This window comes from Engraulis encrasicolus, chromosome 17, assembly GCF_034702125.1.
Source record: "Engraulis encrasicolus isolate BLACKSEA-1 chromosome 17, IST_EnEncr_1.0, whole genome shotgun sequence".
NCBI lineage: Eukaryota > Metazoa > Chordata > Actinopteri > Clupeiformes > Engraulidae > Engraulis > Engraulis encrasicolus.
Genome location: NC_085873.1, coordinates 46,310,660 through 46,316,335, shown reverse-complemented (window position 1 = coordinate 46,316,335; position 5,676 = coordinate 46,310,660).

The following is a 5,676-nucleotide window of genomic DNA, read 5'->3' as shown; positions in this document are numbered from 1 at the left end:
TTCCGATTCTAACTCATTTTAAATCTGATTAAAACTTAAGTCCGCTCTAAAAATATAATAAACACTTACCAAACAGGAAAAAATGTAGAAGGCTGGAGGGCTGCGGCGTTCAAGTGGTAAAACTGGTGGTGGTTTGAAGGTGCTCTTTGGCCAAGACGTAGAAAATATCAAAAAAAGGGGCAGGACGCCAAGGCACTCTTCTTAGATAAAACCGCTTTATTATAAAGGCTAGTTCATGTTAGAACTTAAATGTTTAAAATACAGTATTTTTAATCATTTAAGTTCTAACATGAACTAGCCTTTATAATAAAGCGTTTTTTTTTATCTAAGAAGAGTGCCTTGGCGTCCTGTCCTTTTTTTGACTTACCAAACAGGATTTAAGTTTATTCTGAGTCCGATTAAAGTGGGTGGTTTAGTCCGATTAAAGTGGGTGGTTTATTCCTCTTTTAAATCCCATTAAACATGTTCCTCTGTCATGTAACCTTTTGTTCAGAATTACAATAAGTCCGGTCTTTCCACGCATGCTCGTTGGCCACACGATGGCGCCAAGACCCTGTGCTCTTTACTAGTGAGAAAAGTGGTGGCACTTCCTGTTGATTTCCTACATGAAAGGTTTGCTTAATTTTAAGTCCCTAAGCGACTATTAATGTTGTGGCTTCCATATATTGATGTAAAAGCGCCCCGTGAAGTAATGAAGCACAACAAAGTTACCTTTTCACCCTTTGACCACTCATTTTTCTAAGCTAGGTGGTAAGCTAACTTGCATTTTGAAAGAACCAGACCATAGGGCATGTCCCAAGCTTTGAGTCCGACTGAAGGCATTCATTTTCGGTCAGACCTGTCCTGGTAGCCCAGGGGGTTTAGCGACCACGCCCCCATGCCTTATTTGGCTCACTCAGCATGTGCATCCTGAGTCCAAGCGCAATGCTTTCTTTTCCCCAGACGCTTAATCAGATTTAAGTGTAAGTGCCAAAATAACTCTTGATCCGATCTATTTAAATCTGATTTAGTAAATCGGACTTAAAAACATCATGTAACCATACCAACTTTCTGTTTGCCTTTTGGCTTCGAACCATAGAGGTAGAAAATAACACTAGAGATGACCCCGCCCCCCTTTTTACGGCAATCTGTAGTGGCCATTATCTGTAGGTAGATCAGAGAAATGGAAATTAACGGAGAACGAGGCTCACCTCTGTCAAAAATGGCTTAATCATGTGAAAATGTCTATCTACACACTATACAAGGACAATAGTTGAAGTGTGTTGCTAACTATGTTCATAAAAGATATTATTTGATTTTTAAATGTATTTTATCGACTCATATGCTTTAAGTAGATATTTAGCCTGCCATTTCAAATCTGGTCTTTACTTCATATTCACACAGTTTTAGTCGTTTTTTTGACAGGGGTGGGCGTGTTCTCCATTGACTTGCATTGCCTGAAGGTACCTACACTACCTACGGAAGTTGGGAAGCTCCATCTGCCATTTCCCAGTGCTGTCGCAAATTGCTGTGTCCTCTCTAGTGTTATTTTCTACCTCTATGCTTCGAACCCTTGTGCTTTGAGTATAGTATCCCCAGAGATTCTTTAAGTATATAGAGATCCCTATGCTAGTCTGTGACTGTCATTTATGCTAATGTTTATGGTCTACTACATCTTCTTTAATGTGCGCAAGCTAAATACAACACACACACACACACACACACACACACACACACACACACACACACACACACACACACACACACACACACACACACACACACACACACACACACACACACACACACACACACACACACACACACACACACAGATGACGTGACATGTACATTTTGCTGTCACAGGCTCTTAAAATTAAGTAAATTCATGCTTTCAAAATTGTCAATGTTTTAAATGATTAAACTAGTGTCTATGTTGTGAAAAAGTAATGTGTAATAAATCCAGAGTTTAAATAAGTATACTTAATTTTGAGTCAAATGTCACATTTGTCCTATGGTGTGACTGTCACAAGCCTGGTTCTCCATATTAAAACATTTTAAAATAAATAATCAAAGCTCAGTCATTTGTCTAAACAACCCTGGCATGTTTTTCAAGGTGTCTATTTTAGCAAGTGGCAATGCTTAATTTTTTTTCCTGTTATGAAACTTTGTCACAGAAAACAATATTCTGTGTTGTGACATCACATTTTTGGGTAATTCAGTGGATAATTATCTATTGTTGAAGCTCCAGCTGTATTTAAATTGTGACTTTAGACCCTTAAGAAGTCAATGGCAAGGGTGGATTTTAGTTTTTTCTCTCAGAGTTCTTCAATCAATCAATTACGTTTTGCTACCACAAGATGTATTAGTTTTGTAGTCCTTTGGTGTGACAGCCATAAAATACATTTTGACAATACTGTATATTTTTTTATATTTTTTCTTATGTAGATGTAGGCCTATGCAAATGCATCTTACTAAAGGTGAAATTGTATTTCAGTTGGTAACGACATGGCTTTAAATTAACTCAAAAGCTCAAAAGTCCTATGGTGTGACACTTTGGAGTATCACACCAAAGGACAAACAGGTCACACCAAAGGACTAGATATCTGAGAAATAGCTTTTAAAACAACTGGTTGTACATTTTTTGTTTATTTTGTTGTTTGACTAGATAAATATTGTGTATTCAAATTACTTATTCCTTTATTTGCCATTGGAATGTATACTTTGATGCATTGTTGATGAATATTTGCTGTTGATTTTAGATACTGTCAAAGGATATAAAATGTCATGAATGGTGCTTTGAAACCATAAAATACAACAGTAACAGTGAAGGAAAGATGAGTGAGAGAGTATAGAGAAGTATAGATGAATAAAGTATGCTGTGGAGAGCTCAATATATAGCATAAATGTGCTATCCAGCTTGAGATACCAAACAGGCACTGGTCACTACACACTACAGGTTCAATGGTGTGACAGTCATAGCATACCTACAAAGACGGTGAGGTGTGATGGTCATGCCAAGGTCACACTTCAGTATGAGTCTAGCTCTGCAGGTGACATTTAATGACCGCATGGTTGTCATTAACCCTATTCAGACTGGGCTTTTTTGGCATTCCTGGGCCTGGGGGGGGGCTCTTTTGACCCCCCCCTCATAACTCATGAACGGAATACGGTATGACCACCAAACTTTGGGGAGATGATCTACATATGGACATCTATGAATGACATAATTTTGGTGTCATTATCTGGTATTATGACGTCATTATGACATCATCTGTTTATAATACCCAAAATCTCGCCATAATGTATTTTCCATCAAATTTAGGTAATGCACTTAAATTTTAATGATTATATGCTTCAGACCACTTTAATGTTCACAAAGCTGTCTGATGCTAATGGAAATAGCAAAAAAATATGAAAAAGGAACAATAATGAGACTTAGATCAGTGATTTTCGGTCAGACATACCTGTCAGAAAACCGTTGCCATGGCAACGGCAAAAATGATAAACATAATCTTTTGGTACTAAACTGTAGCCAACTAAATGTTAGGAAAAGTCACCAAGTTTCGTAGTCATAGCTTAAGTCGTTAAGGAATTATACTACATCAAAGTTGGTGCGGGCACTTTTAGCCCCCCCCCAGTCTGGATAGGGTTAAGTGTTACGATAGGCTGACAATCTATGACTCAAAGACTTATAAGTGTAAAGGTCCATATTGACTACTACATTATGATCAAAAGACAAAATAATCATGTTAATACGTTTTGCATTTCTAGCGTGACATGAATGTCCTACGGTGTGACATTTTTTAAACGCTCAAATATTTGTTTGAGCTTAACAATATGTTTGATAAACACTGAATATTGCATTAGGGAAGAACAAATTATCATCCCTGAAATGTTAGTATAAATTCGGACAATTTCGAACATTTAAAAAGAAAGATATCACTGTATTTCCTCAAAGGTTTCTAATAAGCTCACCTCTAATGGGAAAAAAATACTTAAATGATAATTTCTCATTAAATTAAGACTTTTAAAAATTGCAATAAATATGAAGAGTGTAACAATGTTCATAAAACTCCATCAAGCCATTTGTACATTAGTAAATATATATATTTCTTAACGTCACACCAAAGGACATATTTCCAGCAAATTGCTTTATCAACGTAAATAAATAATCAATTAATAGACCACTTGGATTTTCTGACAGATTAATTGCTTCACTGCATAGACATGTACTTTTTTCCCTCATAAACAATATTTTGAAAAAATTGTTTTTGCTGCCTTTCTGTCATCTACCCACATACATATATGCATGCACGTACTACGCCTGCGGACACACACATGCATTCACACAGACACAGACACAGACACAGACACAGACACACATACACATACACACACACACACACACACACACACACACACACACACACACACACACACACACACACACACACACACACACACACATTCCTTTCCTCAAAGGTATCCCCTGAGTCATGCGTACGCTGTACTCTGTGAACCTTCACAATCCAACACACACACACACACAAGTGTGCACACGCACGCACACACACACACACACACTGCACATACACACACACACTCTCACAGTGCTCTCTCTCTCTCTCCCTCTCTCTCTCTCTCTCTCTCTCTCTCTCTCTCTCTCTCTCTCTCTCTCTCTCCTCTCTCTCTCTCTCTCTCTCACACACACACACACACACACACACACACACACACAAGCACATACACACACACAGACACACACACAAACATACACACGCACACACACACACACACACACACACACACACACACACACACACACACACACACACACACACACACACACACACACACACACACACACACACACACACACACCCAGGCAGTAGTGGAGCAGGCCAGCCATAGCACTCTTTAAATCCACCATCAGGGACGTGTGAGACCTCACGCTCCAAGCCCCCATCTCTCTCTATCGGGAGCGTGCGAAGGCATGCAGTGGGTCACAATCGGCCTGTGTGTGTGTGTGTGTGTGTGTGTGTGTGTGTGTGTGTGTGTGTGTGTGTGTGTGTGTGTGTGTGTGTGTGTGTGTGTGTGTGCGTGTGTGTGTATGTATGTAGTGGGTCAGGGTGAATGGATGGGGAACACGGCTTACGTACAGAACTGGGAGACAAGCGGCTTATCTGATGCCTGATACACTCCAGTGCTCCCCCAAACACACACACACACACACACACACACACACACACACACACACACACACACACACACACACACACACACACACACACACACACACACACACACACACACAAATACACACACACACAAAAATACACACACAAACACACACACGCCTATGCAAGCATGCATGCAGGTGTTTACACATATAAGGTACACACACACATGCACACGTATATGCTGCATGCACATTGCAACCCAATCTAGCCATAACTCTGGTCCGTGCCTATTACAGAGGCCAGTGCAGACATACTGTAGCGGAGACCTGTAGAGATGGGATTTATGGCTCTTTTTCGGGATCCGGATCTTAGTGGCTCGTTCCTTTCAAAGAGCCGTTCAAAAAACTGGCTCTTTTGGCTCTTTTTTAAATTATTTATTCAGTGTTAAGAATGTAATATTTTGACTCCACCTCAAGGTAATTTTGTCCAAACAACAACTGATTATTCTCCTGCT